Here is a 21,673-nt window from a genome sequence, read left to right as displayed (position 1 = left end):
GTCCAATCATGCAACGTAAAATTCACCTCAGTTGAATTCGCACTGAGCACTTGGCTCCAAATACGTGTTAATCAGCTACTATATCCGTTCACTTTCTCCCTCCCGGATACTTACTTGAATATTTGAATGTTCATATGTATGTATGTATGTATGTATGAATGCAAATAAGTATAAGCAGTGAGTATTACACTTAATGGGCGTGACAGTTAACATTCATTTTTGAAAGGCACATTCGATTGTGTGAGCATTTAACAAAATGGGCATTGCGCTCACGAGAGCGCAAAGTAAACCATAATTACGCACATCCACTTAATAATTCATTTATTTGAAAACGATAAAGAAGGAGGAAGTGCAAAATCGCCACCGGCAAAGCAAGCCCCACATGCACACAACTGTTCACCAAGCAGCCAAAGCAAAATCATAAGCCTGACCAAAGAGGAACACCAGCCGCCGAATGCCAAATGTTCATTTGTGTGTGCGTGTATGTATGTGGGCAAGTGTTTGCTCGAGAGCAAATGCTCATAATAAATGGCTCCCAATGCCATTCCTGACAGGTTCATACAAAATCGTAGCTTCTGATAAGACCACCGATGTCGTCGGCTCAGTAAAAAAGAAATAACAACAACAGCAATGCTACGCGTATAGCATCGATTTAACAGTTTGCAGTAGTTGGTGAAAAGCGTTGAGAGCTCATCGTTACCACCGCCAGACTAAGGTAGTTTGCAAAAAACAAAAAAAATAGCCCATGTATGTACTAGGATGAATATTGGGGTGGTGACCAGCACCACCAACAAATCGACAAGTTGGCTTTCACATGCGAATTTCGAATTCGGTAGGTGGTGTTCGACTCCTCCTCCACCGCAATCGCTGGTCGTGGTGGTCAGTGGCCGGTGCATAGTGTTGACTGGTGGTCTTGTACGCTGTTGAGTGCGCTTTGAATATGAGCTTGGCTTGGCCTCAGAAGTAAGGGTGTGTAGTGTTGATCGCTTCCTTACGGGCATGAATGGGCTTAAGTGGCTGCTGATAAGGCTACTATGTGGAATGGGTAACGAGCAAGTGCTTGCTTAGTTTAGAGGGAGCGCACAGAGAGCGTATGGAGGTGTCAAGTTTTCATAGTACGAAAACTCATGCAAAAGTATGTATTTGGGACTAGTCGAATAATCCGACTCGCTCGGGGTGTAGAAGAACCTTTAGATAACAGCCAAGAACTTATAATGAAAGTAAACCTTTTAAGAGGATGATTTCAAGATTCGATGTTTACTCTATGACCCTGTAAACCCGGTAACCCTAAGTCATATTGCTTCACTGCCTACCTAAATGCTACATAAACTAGGTTTATGGAACGAAAGAGTGAAGTGGTAGACTATTGTTGGACAATGGGTATTTGATATTGGAATATTTTTTCCATCGGTATCTGATGACGACTACAAGAAAAAGTGTAAAATGTGTAGGCCCTTCACGCCCTTGTGGTGTAGGAAGATCAAATTTCTTGAATCGGACCCATCGCATCGTTTGTTTTTCAAGTTTGTTTAGAGGATGCAGTGCTTTGGTGTATAACATCGAAAATAAGCTTAATTTGGGTCCCTCCTTCTCGAAAACTTGCGGGCAATGAGATGGCTGGTGAGTTACCCAGAACGGAACGACACGGATATATGCGTACCTGGACAAAGGCTGTCACTTCTGCAGCATTTCCCTCACATTTATGCGGAGTTTTTCTGCTGTAGTACTGGGTGAAAATTACTTACTGAGCACCTTTTGTGAGAATCAGAAATCTACCTTTGAATGGCCTATGTACCTGATCTCTTCATTCACAGTTTAGGAAATTGTGTCATTCTATCCTAGTCTTACGGTATCGAAACTTCACTGAACGTACATTTGTATATTCCATCTACCCCTCTTTGCAATTTTTTAGTGTACCACCTCTTTATTCTTCAACAACTCAGCACTAAGTACCACCTCTGTCAGGGCAAATCCGCTTAACCACCATGTCCACAATTGAAAGTTTAATTGATACTTTTAACTTGGAACTGCACATCAATTATGAATAAGTGCCCTGAAGCTCAGCAGCTTTTATGGCAAATCATTGGCTATGCATTTATTAATGTCTTCGATTTGGTTTATCTACAATTTTTGTGCATCCGCGGGCAGTTAAGCAGTCACACGCTCTGATGATATACAGGTAGGAAATTGCAAGTCTCCGGTGGTGTCTAATTGCTCAAGAAATATGTGTTTTAAATTGGAAAAGTAAGTTTGAGTTTTGAGCTTTCAATAGGCAAATATAACGAAAAATTCTTCATCTTGGCATCACAGTCCTTGGTAAACCATTGATTCATTCGCAACCTTTCGCCACCCGTCCCTATCTATGGCTGCTTCCTTCCACCGCCGCACATTCAGCTTTGCAAGGTCACCTTCAACGTCTTCGGCCTCCAACAGGGCACAATTCAACTGCCTTTCGAGATGTTCTCTCCTTGGGCATTCTAAACACGTGTCCGAGCCATTTTATCCTCTGAGATTTTATAAATTTTATCACAGTTTAGTTTTGTTTTGCTAATAGTTCCAGCTCCTGATTATATCTAATTCGATAGGTACCTTCTTGCAGTCTTACAGGTTCATATATTTTTCGCAATATTTTTCTTTCTAATACCATTAGCTGATTAATGTCAATAGCTTTTAGCGTCCATAGTTCGCAATCATAGGTAAGTACGGGCGGATCAAGGTTTTGTATATTCTTAACTTTTGGTCGCGAGATAATAATTTAGACTTAAGCAGCTTCAAGTGAGAGTAATACGACTTACTTCCTGCTAAAACTCTGTCACTAATTGCCAATGTCATACCCAAATGGGGTTGGGTTCTTGCACACTCTCGAATGCATAGTCTCCGATCAGCAGATTATCATGCCTTAAACTGGAGCTGGACCAGACCATAAACTACGTTTTTTCTGTTTTAATTTTTAGCCCAGTAGTTCGTACAAATTTTAAAGCTTTTTAAACGCACTCTACAACTCACTCCTGCTTTTCGCCTCTGCATATGCACAACGGCTGGAACGGCTGGTATATAGTCCCATTTGGTAAAGCGTATCCCTGTTTAACTCCCGATATAATGGGAAATGATTCAGAACACTCTCCTTGCACAATGACCTTCGCCGTGGTATTTGTAAGCGTCAGAATAGAAAGCTCAATTAGCCTTAGCGGAATGCCTATAGCCTGCAGTAAACATTTAATAAGCTTTCTGTCTGTGCTGTCAAATGCTTTTTTAAAGTCTACAAATAAGCAGTAGACGTCAATGTCATATTCGTATAGCTTTTCGAAAAAATATTAATTTAGAAATTTTGCTCCAAAGTATATTTCTCTCTAATTAAAGTGATTGCCTTTCCATAATTATCTCATAGTTAACAGTTCTAATTTTGAAAGAGGAGAGAACTTCGTTTATTTGTGAACCGACAGCATGCTACTAATAATGTCACCCGCGAAATCCAATGGAGAATCTCTCTACTTTCAACTGAAGCTACTTAGGACTGAATAAGAAATCGAAAGATAAGGTCCGCTCTCGATAAACAAATACCATATTTTATAAGTCTATTATCACTCAACCAACAAATGGTTCGAGAAATTCTATACCAGCATTTGTTTAAATCAATAGGTGACACCAATATTTTCGAAGCGAATAATGTAAAAATGATTAATTTGAAGATCTTAATAGGGCAATGAGAACCTGCCTCACCAGTGCACCTCCTTATTATTATAGAGAAGGAAGCTGTGTTAGGAGTATTGAGACTTATTATAATTTCTAATAGTTGTTGTTGTTGTTGTTGTAGCAGCATAAGCATTTCCCATACTTACATACGGGGAATGCTGCTGGAGTGACTGTCCTTGGCCATATATAAATCCGGGTCGTTTCGGTAACGTAGAACCGACTGTTGTGGAAACGACCAACAATTATCAGTGTTTCGGGGAGGTTTAATAATGAAGTGAGGCGTAAAACACAGCTACTCCTTTACAAATGATAACCTCCAATCACTGTCCTCGACTTACTGTTTTGGACGTGGTTCACCCCTTTTTTGGCTAACGAAGCTCTGTCTACCGAGTCAAGGCGGTTTAAATTTTTCATCAACGAGGAAGAAATTCCTTTGCCTTTGCCAGCCTGGTGGCATATAAGGCAGCCTCGGTCCCAGGTTCGAATGCAGAAGGACAGTTACCTACTCAACTTAAATTTCTAGCCCGAGAGGCCACCACCTAGGAACAACGGGAAAATATATATACTTGTATATGGATGTATATTACTATATATTCGTATGTGATTTCAGAAAAAAAAAAAATATAAATAAATAAATAAAAGGATAGGAAATTTTACCGGACAAGAAATTGTAAACTGAAATTCAAAAAGATTGAAGCTGACTCGGAAATCTGGTGCATAGGTGGGAAGACGCTTGCCTATAGTAGGATATGTTACGGGTGTCTTTGATGGATGGCATAGAAATTTTAGGAAAGGAATGCCTGCGAGGAGGCCCATCTTCGAAGCGCATCTGCATTTTGTCAGACAGCCAGGCAGTTTTATGTGCACTACAGTCTCGCTTCGTAACATGCAAACTCGTTGAGTATTGCTTCGGTACCCTCAATTCCCTGGGAGTAAGAAACACCGTTTTGTTAGGCTGGGTGCTAGGACATGAAGGTTATAACAGTAACGAGCAAGCGGACTGTCTAGCGAAACTAAGTGTTATTTCATGGACCAGAACCCTTTTGTGGGTTTAGAAAGCTATAAAAGTAAGTTATCAAAGGCTACGAAGAGAGGGGGGCTCATACGACATACATTTGTTTGTTTCAAGTTCATTGACCTCAAGTACTCAGTTCTAGTATTTATCCTTCATATCTTGGTTTTTATCACCTATCGTCTAATGCTTTTCAATTGACCGATGTCTGGAATAATACAACTGCTACTATATTGCTTTGTTATAATAAACTGTCCGTTCATTCATCAAAAACTACGCGTACCCTTTTTCACGGCCATCCGTAAACACCAATTTTGAATGACTGGCTGGAGGACTTCGGTCGGTATCTCGTGAATAACTTTAGCAATGCTTGCTACGAATGCCTCAAATAAAAGTCCAAAGGTGTGATATCACACGATCTTGGTAGCCAATCCACTGATACGCGATGAGCAATTTATCTGCTTACCGAATCGCAGAAACCGAAAACGACGTCGCCGTAAATCCATTGTTTTACGAGCTGTATCTGTACTGCCATTTTATCGAAACCAAATGTTGTAGAGATCAGGGCCCTCAAACGACAAAAAGTCGTTTTCGATAGCGTTTGCCATTCATTGTTACATTGCCAGCCCATAGGCCGCAACAAATGGTTGTTTAGTTTTTTCGCAATAGATGTAATGGATGTTCTTGAATGGCTTCGGGTTGAATGCTTCAGCAATTCATACGGCAATTTTGCTTATTGACGTAGCCATTAAGCCAAAAATGTGTTTCATCGCTGAGTCCTCATTGTTGGCCTGAGCACGCGATGAACACTTTTCACAGAGCGTCGATTCTTGTAATCTAATTGTACGATTGGTAAAAGTTCTTTCATCTTCTCATGATGAAATTTTAATGAATACTGAAAAAAATATGTATTTAGTTTCACAGTAGTCATGGGTGATCTGTCAAAAAAAAACCCTATTAGAAAAAGTACCTCCAATCTGATCACCCTTTATATTATTTCATAAACTTCGAATGTGACTCATACAGGTCAACTAGACCAAATTTTCCGATTCTTGTTTGTTAGCTGTTAAACTCAGCGGTGTACATACGCCGAACGCGTATACGCGTGGAACGCGACCTTACCACTATGCTTATAAGATGGTGAAAAATCTATAATATAGGGTGGGCCATGTAAAATTTGCTTTTTGAATCGGCTATAAAAAAAAACTAATCAATATTTTTTCAAACTTTTTTTTTATTTTGAAGATTGAACATTGTCATTTATGAATGAAAAATAATATCGTTCAAATGACTGCCACTACTGGCTTTACAGTAGATCATTCGATCAATCCAATTTTTAAGCACATTTTCGATTGTTTGGGCTCCAATTTCATGAATGGCATCTTCGATTTCGGGTTTTAAAGCATCAATCGTCTCTGGATGGTTCGCAGAGCATTTGTCCTTAACGGCTCCCCACAAAAAATAGTCCAACGGGCTTAAATCACAGCTTCGAGGCGGTCAATTGATATCGGAATTTCGGCTGATTATTCGGTTTTCAAAAACGGTAGCCAAAAGTTCTAGTGTAACTTTGGCAGTGTGACAAGTTGCACCATCCTGTTGAAACCAAATGTCGTCCATGTCATCCTCTTCAATTTCAATCGTCTCTGGATGGTTCGCAGAGCATTTGTCCTTAACGGCTCCCCACAAAAAATAGTCCAACGGGCTTAAGTCACAGCTTCGAGGCGGTCAATTGATATCGGAATTTCGGTTGATTATTCGGTTTTCAAAAACGGTAGCCAAAAGTTCTAGTGTAACTTTGGCAGTGTGACAAGTTGCACCATCCTGTTGAAACCAAATGTCGTTCATGTCATCCTCTTCAATTTTTGGAAACAACTCGTTGAGCATGTCACGGTAACGCTCGCCATTTACTGTAACCACGGCTCTTCGCTCATTTTCGAAAAAACTGGCCCGATGATGCCGCCAGACCAAAAACCGCACCAACAGTGACTCGTTGTGGATGCATTTGCTTCTCTACAGTAACGTGTGGATTTTCTGAGCCCCAAATCCGACAATTTTGCTTATTGACGTAGCCACCGATGTGAAAATCAGAAAAGAAGAAGAAGACTCACCACTTTGGAAATAGGTTTTCAATATTTCTCAATTTTGTTCAAGCGTATGGCGTCCCATTTCGTAAACGTCAAACCTTTAAGTAAATTATGAACACATTTGACATGTCATTTGTGTTACCATTTCTAAAAAAATAGGTGGTTCAAAAAGCAAACGCTATATGGCCCACCCTGTATAATCTATACATTTTGCAATCACTTTTTCTGTTTTATTTAGTAAAAAAGTTGCTCAAAAATAAAATTGAATGATTAATTATGCGCCACCTTGTAAATATAACTTATTGCAAGAAATTTATGTAGATTTTCATAGTTATTTCGCGTAAAATGGGAACAGAGTAATGTGCTTAAAGAACAAATGGGCGAAAGTAAACAAAAGACTTCTAATTACATAAATCCCACCAATGGCGTATACGTTTTTCCAAAAATTTCCAACTTTTTAGTGAAAAATCTTTGTATAGCTTTACCTTTATCTTAAAACTGATAGTTTAAGGAGATTTTTATTGCATTAAAACAGCGTTCAGTGCCAGATTTAGTGATAAGTTATCATTAATGACTAAATGACTAGAGATGAGCAACGGAATACTGGCTTAATTGTAGCGAATATTTACTTCATGCCCCAAGCAGAACTCCCAAAAACAAAATAGTTGCAAATCTAACAAAATACAGCACATTAATCATAGCTGCTGGTTTCAACTCAACTTATTGCGCTTCCCATACGAATCACGTATTTTTCAAGTTCTTGGCTCTCGCTTGTACAAAATAATTATTCACACCTCAAGTATGCGAAAAAGATTCTAAATTAAATTCATTTGCGTCATTAAAATGTTAAATGAATTGCCGCCGACAATTTTGTTCTTTTTTTGCTTTTACATTTCTGCCTCTTTCTGATCATTTTGGATTGCTTGAATTGTTTTTTTTTTGTGATTTTTTTTGTGTTTTGTTTTCTGTGCCTGCAGAACACCGATTGTAGTCTTTCATGTTGAACGCGAGTTTTCGGTTGCCGGCCACTTTCGGTTGCTGGTCACTTGATCACACACGCATCACACACACTCACATTCGTATGCGCATAGAGGTATCCTGATTTTCTCCTCTACTCTGTTGTTGTTGCTGCTGTTGCTGTTTGCTTGCATGTGACAATCCTGTTAATGTGCTGACGTTCACATAAGTTGCACGAATTGTTCTTGCTTTCCGTACATATTCATTTCCTTCGTCGCCTTTTTGCCGCTTCTGACACCGCAATGCACATGCAATTTGAGTTTGCTCCTTGTTCGTGTGTTTGTTTGTTTGTTGGCTATTGGCTTAATTCCATTTTGTTGCAACCAACTTGGCTAAGCCAAGTCAAAGCTAACTGATCGATTCGATCGATGCGACTGCATCATGCAACCGCGCACAGCAGCCAAATACCAAGCACCGTACAACGGGTACAATATGTTTTACTCGGTTCGATTTTCGATTTATCCTCTTATGGGTTCCGTAAGTCGATGTGTTTGTGCGCAACGCTGCCACTCGGTCTGCTGTTGACCCTTTACCGGTCTGTATTTGTATACAAATCGTGCCAAATGGTGTAACACCTCAGCCAGCAGCATGGATGGATTTGCTAGCCGTTCAGTCGGCGTGCCAGCCATTGTGGCGGAAACTGGTGCCTGAGCCTATAGCTAAGCCCGATGCTGAGCCTTCGCCTTCGCCTTCACCTTAGTAAAGTCGGCGATTGTTGCTCTGTGATAATTATTGGCATTGGCGGGCGAGTCACACGCACTACTGCATCCCGAGCAAACAGCGTAACATACAAATTCACAAACATTGTATTGCAGTATATTTATCCAGCAGCAAAGGAAAATTAAGAGATGTTTATAAAAATGCACGAAAACCACTTAAACCAAACGCCTTTGACAATTAACAGAAAATAATTCGTTCAATAAAAAATTCCACATTCCACATTTGTTGCACGTACATATGTACGTATATATGTACAAGTAGCATCCATTGGCACCTTCCCATGCCGAGGTACCCCAATAAAGTTGCTAATGTGTATGCATTTGTTTGCTTTGTGAGTGTGTATGTGGTGTGTATGGTATGTGTATATGTGTATGTGCCCGGCATGTAAGCGTGGCTGCATTTTTTATTCTATCTCATTTATTTATGTTCACATTTTTTTTTGCCGGAGCGACCTGATTTCCCCAGTTTCTTAGCGAATTGCTTTGCTTAAAAACAAGTGGGGTTCAAGTCCTGTACCGCAGGTGAGTTCAAATTGAAATCAAAATATCGGCAAGCAAATAAATGACAATAATTCAAGTAAATTACTATTTAATAAATCCTTTATGATCAAATAAAACCCCATTTCTTAGCTTGATAAAGTATCCTTAAAGCGATAAAAAAAAAAAATAATGCTTGTTGGTTGGCTAGAGGGGCTCTAAGGCCTGCTTTTACCTAATACTATTGAGTACAGAGGACCATATCATTTTAAGCATAGTACCAAGTTTCAAAATGGCTGTTAAAATCCTTACGAATTGCATTGCCATGAAATATGCGTCAATTTTCATATGGATCTCATGGTGAAGTATGATAATCCCTACACAGTTCACGCCGTGAAAACCCCGCACAATATTTTTTCACACCTATTTAAGATGCAGTTGAATCTACCAAATTTAAATTTACCATGTACATATATGTATTATGTATTAATCAATTAAAAATTGAGCGAATTGAGCTTGATAATAATTCGAAACAAAAATTGCAAACCGCTTTAAATAATGCAGCGCGTTTCGTGTTTGAAAAAAGGAAATATGACCATATATCTATCTACTCAAAACAGATTCTCGATCATAACCTCGACTCGTATCTCAAAATACGCTCTCTTTTGTTCCTGCATAAATTAATATACACACAAAAACCATTGTACCTGTATAAAAACATTAAACAATGCCAGTGCACCCGAACATTGAATCTAATTGTTCCGACTTACACTTACTTGGAATCAGAACGCATGTTCTTTGTTAGTGCCATAAAACTATGGAATTCTATACCAACTACAATAAAACTTATAAAACAAGCAAGGTGTTTTAAAAAAGCAGTTTCTAACTACTTCTAACCTTTAATCCCCCTTTCCTTCTCCCATTCCCACCTTCTTTCTCTTCTTCTCACTTACTACTCTAAGTTTTAGTCTATAAGTTTAATACTTAAAATAGTTTTAAATCTAAGTAGCATTTCTACATATACCATCCTCGTATTCTAGAATTATAAGAAGATGTACTACCACAAGACTCTGTCTTACTATGTACAAAACAAATCAAATAAATTGAAAATTGAAATTGAAAACTTCGAATGAAGTACCTAAGTTTGAATTCTCAGAAGATATGGCATTTTAACCGATTCGTAAATTTTCTTTATATTTTTTTGGGCCAATATGTATGTGGAATAATTTGCATAAAAACACTTTTCATATCAAAATTTGCCAATTGCTTCTGGGGCTATGCTCATAAATTTGACGTTTCTTTTCATGTGACAATCAATGTTGCTAGAAATTTCACGGCTGCGAAGTTAGTACTAGCCTTTAAATTACATAATTTCAAACAGTTTACAATAATTTCACAACAAAGTTGTACATACTTTATTCGGCCTGTGAAAAAACTCGCAACATGTTGCCAACATGAAGCTAGCAACATTTTGGTACAGCTGCTAAAATTGCATTTATATATATATACAATTGGCGCGTACACCCTTTTTTGGGTGTGGCGTGCTTCTTGATGTTTTTCCACAAATGGAGGGACCAACAGTTTCAAGCCGACTCCGAACGGCAGATATTTTTATGAGGAGCTTTTTCATGGCAGAGATACACTCGGAGGTTTGTCATTGACTACCGAGGGGTGACCGCTATTAGAAAAATGTTTTTCTTAATTTTGGTGTCTCACCGAGATTCGAACCTACGTTCTCTCTGTGATTTCCGAATGGTAGTCACACACCAACCCATTCGGCTATGGCGGCCGCCATTGCATTTACTATTTGAAGTTTTCGTGAAAATTGAGAGTCATCAAATTTATAAACGGTGTTCAAATTGAAATTAAGCAGAAATTGAAAAGTTCCCAAGAAGTTCCTAGGATTATTTAAAATATGGTTTTTAGCACAATTCTTTGCTTTAACAATGGAAATAACCAAAAGTAAAATGGGTGAAGAAGGTGGTTTTAAGGCTTTGAATTGAGTACTAGCCTTTTTATCTCATAATTTTTTTAAGCTGATGGCCTAGTCGCTAATGCTTTTTAATTCATTGTGATTGTAATTCATTACTTTTCCAATTTTCAAATAAAAAAAAAAATTTTGTTGTACAACTTTGTGCAGAAGGGTATTTCATTTTTTCACATGGCGGTTGTATGTAACAGCATAATGAATCGAGGTAGACGTGAGCATATATATATACAGGGTGCATATGATAGTTGAAGACATTCATATATGTGACTATAACTTCCCGAAACTCTTATTTTTCTGTTTGCCCATTTTCAGATAAGACATAGAGGACTACAACTTATCTCAAGAAATGAAGAGATATACAATTAACGACGCCCGTTGATTCGTTCATAAGCATCGCCGTGAATTGGAAGTATAAGGCGGCGATGCAGAATCTGTTGCGAAACGCAAAAAACACGAGGAACGTTCTGACAATGTCCGATTTACAGAATTTATTCGATAAAAGCAAGCGATCATTGACGAGGACCCTTCAGAATCAATGAGAGCCCTGCCGAAGGAGCTTACTGCTTCCATGAATATCTCCGATATAAATGCCCTGCTATGCGCAGTAGACAGTTTAAGTCAGGGCAAACACGAAATCAGCAAGTTGTCCGCTCAAAACGCCTTCTAAACAAAATTAAACACTCTGAAGCGCTGATTTGTTATGGTTTTTTTCTTGACGAAAAAATTCCAAAAGACCAATTGCGGAAATGTAAGATGGCTATATTCGAATCCTATAGAGTTCCCTGTGGTCACGCACATGGAGTTTCCAGCCTCTGCTTTGATTTTAGGTGTTCTGAGTAATAAGGATGTCAAAGGAAACTTCTCTACTCAAAGAGTTCGACTGAAGTTTCCTGTATATACTAAGGTTCTAGAGAAAGTAGTGACATCCTGAATTGATAGTGTATGCGTTGACAGCCCACACATATTTCAGCAAGACCTCTGCTCCGAACATTTCCATGACCTCATAATACCGAACTTATGGTTGTCTAACTCTCGAGACTACTACGTTGCGGCGTAGTTGAGCCTGTAACCAATAAGCATCCTCATAACACATAACGGCCACCGTAGCCGAATGGGTTGGTGCGTGGTTATCATTCGGAATTCAAAGAGAGAACGTTGGTTCGAATCTCGGTGAAACACCAAAATTAAGAAAAACATTTTTCTAATAGCGGTCGCCCCTCGGCAGGCAATGGCAAACCGCCATAAAAAATATCTGCCGTTCGGAGTCGGCTTGAAACGGTAGGTCCCCCCATTTGTGGAACAACATCAAGACGCACACCACGAATAGGAGGAGGAGCTCGGCCAAACACCCAAAAAGGGTGTACGCGCCAATTATATATAATATATATTTATAACACTATTTCTTTTCCGAAGGCTACAATTAATACCGTTATAGTCAATATGAATAAAGAGCATTTGATTCGGGCATGCAATCGTTTCTGAACCTGGATATTGGAGGTAATGGAAATTTTATTGAATGATTTTATAGTTACATAATAAGTAAACGTTGTGTAAAAAATTCGGGAAGTTTCATTAAATTTTGTTCAAAATAAAAAACAATTTTCTCAAGGTGTCCTCAAATACCGTATGCACCCTATATACCAAGAATGACCCTGTTGATGAGAGGAGTCGATTTAGCTAAATATATGTGCGCGGAGAATAAATGCCAATAAGCCAATAAGTGTTACTTAGGAACTAAGGCGTCCCGTGGAGTGTTTGAGAGAAAGATTCTGCGGAAGATTTTTGAACCTTTGCACGTTGGCGGCGGAACGATGAGCTGTATGAGCTTTACGACGACATAGACACACCGCAGCGAATAAAGACCCATCCTCTTCTTTGGCTGATTCATGTCGTCCGAATGGTTTGTATCCATCTCTGAAAGTATTTGATGCGGTACCAGCTGGAGGCAGCAGAGGAAGAGGAAGGCCTCCTCTGCGTTGGGAAGATCAGGGGGAAGAGGACTTGGTTTCACTTGGTGTGTCCAACTGGCGCCGGTTAGTACGAGAAAGAAACGACTGACGCGCTTTGTTAAACTTGGCCAAAATCGCGTAAGCAATTATTACGCCAATCAAGAAGAAGAAGATTGTGCACGATAACTGCAGCAAAACTTTGTATGATGACACTTACCGCATGTATTTCTGACGAAGTAAGCTGGTATTGATTATATGCGAAATTGGCCAATAACCACGCCCAGCTTCCATATCATTGTAATCTTCAGCAAAGAAAAAAAAGGGGATACCTCGAAGAATCAGCTCCGCAATCACTTATTAACCGCTAATTTGTTGTTTTTGTGTTTGTTATTACCACAATCATGAGCGCATGAAATTCGATCTGATCAATGCGCCGCTGTAAAGTGAAAGAAAAACAAGTAAAAATTGAATTTGTAATGAACATGATCAATCTAATCTATGTAAACTAATTTCCGCACCAACCACCAAAAAAGATGCCCTGCCATTCGCCGCATGGCGCTATCATCGCTACCAAAAACACCAATCACTAAGGAAATCATTGAAATGGTAGTCGTATGGTAGTCAATGATGAGCAAACATTATTTTACATCAAAAATTTTGGCTAAATCATGCAAAACCGATTTTCGACAACCACAACCAGAACTACAGTACACTAACACTACCACTACTAGTGCAAGATTCAGTGTAAGTGTTGCTTGATATTGTTTTCGTGATTTTTGCTAAATCATCTTGAAAGTTAATTAAAACAGAAATTTATCACACTCTTTACTGTTGTTACTGATCTTTAGCGCGATCAGCAATGGGAAAATTTATGAAGATCAGCGCTTAGATCTGAGATTTTGGCTATTGTATGTGTTCGGACATTAGACGAGTTATTAGAGCCACTGGTCTAACTGTTGTTGATCAGCCAGTGATCGGTGGGGATCATTCGAGTCAAGCTAAACAAATGATTTTTGCACAGCGGGTGGGATCGCCTATCTTCAAAGTGTGTGGCGCCGCCTCTTTTTGGGGAATGCCAGAGATCGCATGCATGTATTGCGATTAACAACTTGTGGAATAATGCTGGAAATTGGTAAAAGTAGACGCAAATGAATGTAAACTCAGTGAAATAATATGAGTATAAAAAAACGAGATAAGTCTGACGTTTTCACCACTTTTATCAACCGCTCGCTAATTTCGTAAGTGGAATGCACGCCAAGTGCACTCAGCTCACTACAGTTAAATATTATGACTTATCATCACGTAGTAGATTTTATCAGTCGTAAACTCTCGCCTCATCTCGGGTAAAATGCTATCAGAAAGGTTCAGATTTTCGAAAAAGGTTTAGGATCAAGCTGAAGCATAAAGAAATTGAAGTATTGTAGGCCTTCCAAGACATAATCGTAAATACACATAGGTGCTGGGGCTATGAGGAATTCTGACGATTCCATTGACGTCTCCAAGAGGTCTCCTACCCGGCCTTCGGAGTCCCCCTGACTGTTGTATAAGTGGAGTTGAATAACTTATTTCACAGGAAAGCGCAGAAGATAAAGAGCTCTATTTCTTCATCTGCTATTTCGAAAACCCTTTGGCTCCAGTACTTTGGACTCCAGGACTTTGAAATTTCTAGGGACTCCACGCCATTCGATTCATAAACTCGTAGCTCTGTTTTCCGGCCTTGGATGATCAGCGCACACTTAGAAAAGATATGTTTGCAATTTAATCACCATTGTAGAAGTTGTGGGGAGCTTTCAGAGAAGGAAACTGTTGAGTACTTTCTCTGTGAATGTCCAGTTTTGACACTTAACCGATTAAGGTCACTGGGTGCTTCTTTCTTCGAAAGCTTGAGGCAGTGCTCCAACCGAAATCCCATCAATCTTCTCCAATACATCAACAGCTATGGCTGGCTGTAGATATCTGCCTGTTGGAGATCTCCTAATGGTATCAAAACGACGCTTTAGTGCTACTTGGGGAGTACTTCAACCGTTTCCCCTACCGACCTGGTGTTTTGTGCACAGAGATTCAAATCTACGCACTTCCCAATAGGAGTCACGCACCAATTCATTCGGCTTCAGTGGCTAATTTGTCTTTAGAGATATCAAAACTCCTGCCGTTATACCATAACTTATTACTTCCCGAGAAGGTAAAACAATACCTTGGTACAATACGACGAAAGGAAGACATGATCTCTTAGATTTCTTAAGACATTAGGTGTGGATAGGGTACTTTTAACAGATAGGTTTTTAGGTCGAAATGCATAACTCACTTAATATGTAGTTAGCTATCTATCCACATATAAATCTAGTAAACCCAGAAAGAGACTTGCTAAAGAAACTGCATGAAAGCCTCAGTCAGTCACCAAGGCGACCTTCATTTCATTACAAATTTTATTCGTCGTCACTGATGGTTAAAGTCTATATAAAGGGGTTTCCAATAACAGGTGATTAACGATTTTGTATGACAGCAAGCAACGAAACCATTGATCTTTTACGGGAAAAGTTTCCGGACCGTGTTATCTCTCGAAGAGGTGATCACAATTGACCACCGAGATCTTGTGATTTAACACCTTGTGATTTTTTTATTTGGGGCCACGTGAAAGAGAAGATTTTTGCCAACAGCCCAGGGTCGATTCAAGCCCTCAAAGATGGAATTCGTGGGACTATCGAGGACATAGAGCAGCCACTTTGCAATTCGGTTATGGAAAGTTTCATTGTCCTGTAAGCGTGGTCGTGGTGGTCATTTGCCCTTCTCTTTATAATGAAATAAACACCCGATCATTTATATGAAAAGTAGCATTTTTCTTTGAATATCAAAATAACTCCTCTTATTGGACAGCCTTTATCTTGCGCAGAACCTTAATCTCGAACTCCCCAAGTTCAGTGCCAGAGAAGTTTTCTCGAAATTTTCTTATGTAAAGGGTTCTGAGTTGACTAGCTTTTCGAAATCTAGCACCATGCGCTTGGTCTTTACTGTTCAGACTATTATGCTTTTGGTGCCAGTGAAATGGGGGCTTGATTTTCTGATTATTGAATGGCTTGACGCAATGTTTTCTTTTCTTCTGTCTGGTAGTGAGCAACTGAACACATCCGTAGATTAGGCGAGGTTAGCCAGGTTGCTTTTCCATCCCTTAACTAAGTTGCCTAAACCACTTATACCTTTCTAAGAAGGTAATTTCTTCCAGTGGGACATTTTGCAAATTTGCCAGGTCTTCAAAGGAATAATCGCCAAGATGTTTGGCACGGCGTCTTTGAAGAGCAGGACATTCACAAAGGAGGTGTTGTACCGACTCAATTTCTTTTTCATCTTCACAACTCCTTCAGAAGTCATGGTGAGGTACACCCATTCTACTGGCTAGGGTACCAATAGTGCTGTGACTCGTTATAACCCCTGTGAGGACGCTGATGGTTGATGTGTTGAATTCAAGCAGACATTTTTTCCTTTTAAGCTTCAGTTTTGGGCAGAGCGCTTTGGAGATCCTGCTGTGAGTAGTCAGAGACCACCTTCTATTGGTTTCCGCGATTACGCTGAATTCAATCGCGGTGTACAGTTCATTTAGAGGAATACTTATGTTCTCTCCCACTCGCTAAAGATCCAGCTCAGAGGCTATTCTTGCACACTCATCCGCTCATTCATTTCCCTCACTCCAGAGTGGCCGGAACCCAACAAAGTGAGGTGTTGTGTTTTTGGATAAGCGAGATCGACCTCCTGCATGCTTAAACACATCTGGAGTTGATGGGCGCTGAGGCTAGTGCCTTGATTGCTGCTTGGCTATCAACAAAAATGGTAAGGTTTCCTGGAAGTCGATTAGTCTTATCGTTTTTGCTCTTTTGTCTATTCTCAGCTTGGAAAACGCTACACCGACTTGGGAGTCTAAAGGAGCACTTTAAGGATAATTGTTACGAGTATGATCCAGTGCCATTGTCCATCTTTGAGCCGTCAGTATAAATAAGGTGGCCACCATAATCTGATATGACTCTGGTTTGTCAACCCTTTCTGTTGGGTATTCGTATTTTATGGACTTTGTTCAGATCTATCTTGGGAACCTGATAGTCTGTTTTCGATGCGTCGTGCAAGTGTCCACAGATAGTAGAACCGATGCATGACCGTGCGTGTTTTCTTCCATGCCTGTTTCTTGAATTCTGGAAGCAGTTTTGACCGCTATCCCTTTAACATACATATCAATGTGTGGAATATGTGGGATCACTTTTAGCGCCGCTTGAGGCGTCGATCGACGTTCACCCGTTATTCCTACACAAGCTAATTGTTGGACTTCTATTTCCGTAGGTAGGATTGCGTATGCACCGCTTCCCACCCCATTCGTAGGTTTAATTGCTTTTTCAACGGCAGAATATTTTATGCGGTTGATTTCGAACACCTCTTGTAGTCATACATACCTCTCGGGAAACAGTCATTGTGAGACTATTATGTGTTCTAAGCTGATTTCAAAGTAGACATTTAAGGGCTTCAAAAAGAGCCTTACTTAGAGGACTTCAGTCGCAAGATGCAAGCTTCTTAAACCGTATGAAAAGGAACAATTCCCACTAGAGTGGTGAATTTTTGCTCATGAAACCATTTTTACTTTATACTTCTATATAAAATATTTCTTTTCAAGAAAGATACTTCATTACCGCTTCAACAATGATTAGTTGTGTCCATCGGGAACTGTAAAACTCTGAAGTGATGACAACAGCTCTTCCAAAATTAAATACATACATTCATATAATGTGCACTTAAATACGTATCTCGTTGACAACCTATAGCTACCAATTTTTTGGCAGCTTCCAAGCATCTGCTTAGTGCACCGAAATGACAAAGCAAAACAAAAAAGTAGTTGTTACTGTAACTTCGAAAAAAAGAATACTTATATAGAGTGTGAGAGTAATTTAGTAATTTATGTCTGTAAGTATGTAGTAGCATCTGCTCCCCAGTGAACCCTCAGCACTCAGTTGTCGATTTGTGTCCAATTGTGGCTTTTTCGGCTTGCAAGCTATTCAGCCTCTTCTTTTTCACTCGCTGCACGCAATTCAAGACGTTGCCAGTAAATATCAATTTTGTATTTTCAACACACAACGGGTTTTCTTTTATTTTGGATAGGTACAATAATTAAATTCGACTTGATAGGCCCCTCATTGAAAGTTTTAATTTTACGCTTGTCAAATTGTCCACTTGAATAATCTATTCTCGATGTGAACGGCAACCAAGTGCATGGCTTGTCCAATTACATGTCATAATGGGGTAGGCAGTGAGTTAGTAAAGGTGTGTGTGTGTACGTATTATTCATTGTTTTCATTCAAATATTCAAATTGTTGATTTGAGCGCCATTTAAGCATGCAGGCGGACATCAAGTCTGGCATGGGAGCTTAGAATACTGACTGATACTGATTGACTTTCAACTTTCCCTTTAAAGCTGTATTTTTGCTATTCTTGTTTTTGGCCGCCATACATTTAGTTGCCTTAACTTTGAAGGCAGTAGTGTTAATACAAAAGATGTTAAAGTTCTCAAAAAAATGTGAACAACTTTAATAGTTGGCGCTCTGTAGACTCCAACAACAAGCAAATCAATTTGTCCGTTCATAAACATTTCAGCGGTTCACACGTGATAGAGTAGATTGAATAACACATGTAAATAAATAATTACTACCTGTGGAAAAGTGTAAGAAAAGAAAAGAGCAGCGCACATGACTATTGATCTTTTGTTGATTGAAAAACGTCAGCAATCAAGAAATGTCAAAATTCTTTAGTTCAATTTTCAAGGTTTGTTGTTGCTAAAAAAATTAATGACCAGCCGATGACCAGCATTATGGGAGCTGCTATGTGTGCGTGTGATTTTTTCAATTAACTTCTAAAATCTCTTGTTTCTTGACAATGAAAAAGCTTACCTTTCAGCGAACGTTCATTTTGTGTGCCTAAATGGCGCGTATTCTTGCCACTTCTATGGTTTTAATGCTTTTTAAACTAATCTTCAGTACGTAAACAAGCATTTTATTTAAGGAATGTTGAAACTGATAGTAAGCGGATTTTCCAAGCGACATCCGTAGATGTGGCGAGTGCTTTCGGTTTCCCTTCAAAATTTTAAAGTATCAATAAATGATTTATTTTGAAATTTTACTTGGAGATAAAATACTAATTAACCCCATTTCAATAGTTTGGATTCAAATGAAAGCTCTCTTCCTTGGGAATGCACCACCTCTTAGAGATATCAATATATAGTACTTGGTGTGTGAACTTTACGCTATAGATATTTTGGTACCGATAAAGAATGCCAGTGCTCAGCATTTTCTCTATTTTCACATCATTGTTTTTGGCAATTTGGGAGCACAAGTAAGAAAATTAATTGTTCTTCTTCTTTTTGATTGGTGCGATAACCACTTACACGATTTGGTCGAGCTCAACAAACCAGTCATTTCCCATACATCTCATTGTTCCATTGCCTACGATACTCATCGCCGCCAACGTGCAAAGGTTCAAAAATTATCCGCAGAATCCTTTTCTTAAACACTTCAAGGGACGCCTCATCGGATCTTGCTATCGTCTGAGCTTCTGCGCCGGACATGATGAGAGCCTTATAAAGTGTTAGTTTGGTTCGACGAGAGAGGCCTTTACTACTGCGTTGTCTACTTAGTCCAAAGTAGCACTTGTTGGCAAGAGAGATTCTACGTTGGATTTCCAGGCTGACATTGTTATGGGTGTTAATGCTGGTTCCTAAATAAACGAAGCCTTTTACAACTTCGAAATTATAACTGTCAACAGTGACGTGGGTGCCTAAACGCAAGTGCATCGACTGTTTGTTTGATGACAGGAGGCACTTCGTTTTCTCCTCGCTCGCCACCAGACCCATTCGCTTTTCTGTAGCAGTTTGGAAAAGGCAGAACTAACAATGCGGTTGTTAAGGCCGCCGTTTTCCAAATATGGTGAGTATTTTGCGAAATTCAAGTGCCAGGGATAAATGTCATGATTTATTTGTAACTGGGTAGGATCATTCATTACAGTTATATTCATACGCAGATCTCAAAAATGGCAATGAAAAAGAACCAAAAGAGCGATCACCAACGAGGAGGAGCTCGGCCTAATATTTATATATACATATATAATTTCCTTTAGGTCCGCCTGAAGCGTAGGCCTAGAACAAAAGTATTAAAATTATTTCTGTTGTGAAAAAGTTGTTCTAAAAAACTCCAGACTATATTTGAGTTTGATAAGGCCGCACTACCATGCCTCTTGGAAGTTTTTGGTCTTCCACGGTTTCTAAGAACTTGCGCACTCCGCCCTGCATACTTCGCCGGCATCTTTGCGCAAAGTGTGGCCTATTCAGCCAAATCGTCTGCGTTTGATGATTAGTTTGATTGGGAGTTCATTGGTCGAATTGAGCAACTTCTGGGGGCCACCAGATTTTCAAAACTTTGAGGAATGTTGGCAGCCTTCGAATAAGCACAGATGTAAGCGATTAGGAGAATCAAGCAGTCATTGAATCATATTGGGATTAAAAATTCGTAGCTTAGTGTTGACTGGTATGGAATTGGAAAGTCATATGTTGTATAACTGGGAAAACGGTGCTTTGTTGATACGGCTTGCGATGTCTTCGCTCGTTCCGCCTGCTACTGCTATTTTACTTGGTAAAAAAATTCCTCCTTACGACTGATCTCTTCTCCACACACGGTAAAACGGGTGGTTTAGCTCTGCGTGCAATTTAAGATAAATTCCGTCTTGCTAATTCCGTGCAAATTCGTTTATAGATCTGTTATTTTGATGGGCGAATGTGCTATGACATCTTCGTAAGTTAGCTCTTCTAAGTTCCAGTTCCTTCGTGGAAGTTCCAGGGCACGCCAGTTTTGCTTGTTGACGCATTGTTCAACACATCATCGAGGGAAATAATAATAGCGACATGAGACATCTTTGCTTTACACCGGATTTTAGACATATCGCATTTGAGAGTAGTTGGTTGCGTAAAACTTTGCATTCAAAACTTTTACAATGTGCTTTGACTTTTTGCTGATGACTTTTTCCGGTATGCCTCTAGGTGCAATGAAATCGAAAATGAAATAGAATTTCGATCAATGCCGTCTAGGGCTGTACAACAGGGACATAAGCGCCTATTATTATTATCTAGGGAAATAGTAAACTCTTTTGAAGATCACTCACATTTGTCGGATATCGACAACGATTCCTGTAAATTCGAAATGTTTTAATTGATTCTTAATTCGTTGCTAGAGACTGGGTGAGGGAACGATCGAGATGTTTTGATAAAATCGCTGGCCAGAAGCGAGTCCGAGATATTTTAGTCGACTGTTTTAATTGTTAGCTAATATGACACTTAAACTTATGCACGACTATTCGCGGCTGGCAATTCGTCTGTGAGAGAAAGCATCGAGAACCATCGAGATGTTTGAATAATCAATCGGCAAAACTCGGATTTGTTCATCACGAAGATAATAAGTGTTCAGTTATCTGAGTAGGATTTGATCTAAAATTGCAGCGTAAATTTATGTAGTATACTTTTATGTTGGCCACCTTGAATTCATCACACGAGTATTTACCATTTATTTTGGGAACCTTTTTTTGAAATTTGCCTGGTTGCTGAGCTAATTTAATGCCATTGATTTTCTTAACATAGACTTTCTTACCTGTTTTTCTAATTTTCTAACTTCTTCTTTCAAATGATAAACTGCGTCGACAACATTTATTTTCATGTTTCA

This window comes from Anastrepha ludens, chromosome 4 (genome assembly GCF_028408465.1).
Source record: "Anastrepha ludens isolate Willacy chromosome 4, idAnaLude1.1, whole genome shotgun sequence".
NCBI classification, from domain to species: domain Eukaryota; kingdom Metazoa; phylum Arthropoda; class Insecta; order Diptera; family Tephritidae; genus Anastrepha; species Anastrepha ludens.
The sequence above is the reverse complement of the archived record's forward strand: the minus strand, read 5'-3'. Positions refer to the sequence as shown.